Source organism: Nannospalax galili, unplaced genomic scaffold, assembly GCF_000622305.1.
Source record: "Nannospalax galili isolate Female #2095 unplaced genomic scaffold, S.galili_v1.0 scaffold881, whole genome shotgun sequence".
Taxonomy (NCBI): Eukaryota; Metazoa; Chordata; class Mammalia; order Rodentia; family Spalacidae; genus Nannospalax; species Nannospalax galili.
In genome coordinates, this window is record NW_008344709.1 from 255,627 (window position 1) to 256,447 (window position 821).

An 821-nucleotide genomic window follows, 5' to 3' on the forward strand; every position below is an offset into this window, starting at 1 on the left:
TACAGTTATACATTATTGTGCTCAGGATAAACCCTATAAGACATAAAATTAAATGAGGTTTTAACTTTTAAAAAAGATCTCCATTTCATTTCAGAATATACTGTTTCATACAATATATTCTGTATGAAAACTCATTTTTAATGCAAATAACAAGTTTGCACATGCATCTCTAATCTCTTTATATCTGATTATTACTAGTCATAGTCAGTTACTTTCTAAGATCTGTGGTACCTGAGCATGGATATAAATTCATCAGGTAGATTTCAATAGTAATATTTTTCATATCTACTAGTTAACATGAAGCAAATTTTTATGCTTCTTTCTCAAATATATTTCATTTTATTTATTGGAGTTTTTGTATTTCATACACAACACCCCAATCTTATTCATCTTTATACCCGCAACACATAGGGCACCCTCCCATAGCTACCCACCCCCGACTGAGGCCCATATACTCTGTCAACCCTGTGTTATTAGTGCCCCCAGCCGTTCCTCAGTGCTGGTCCATCCACTGAGTCTAGTCAGTCTATCTAGAGTTCCTTGTTTTAGGAAGATCAGCTCTTCCTCATCTAGCATCAACCAATTGCCAATGCTCCTTTAGATAAGATTGGGTTCTGCTGTTCATTTTACCAGTTGTATGCTGGGTTACTGTCTGGAAGTCTCTTGGGCCACCCTGGCCAACAACTAAAAAGAAGGTATCTCCTGTCTGGCATTGTTTCTTGTTACGTAGCCTTTAGCTAAACACATGGACTCTTAAAGAAATATACTGATCACTTTAATCTTTGGTTATACTTTCCTTTTGGGTGTACTTACATTCAGGC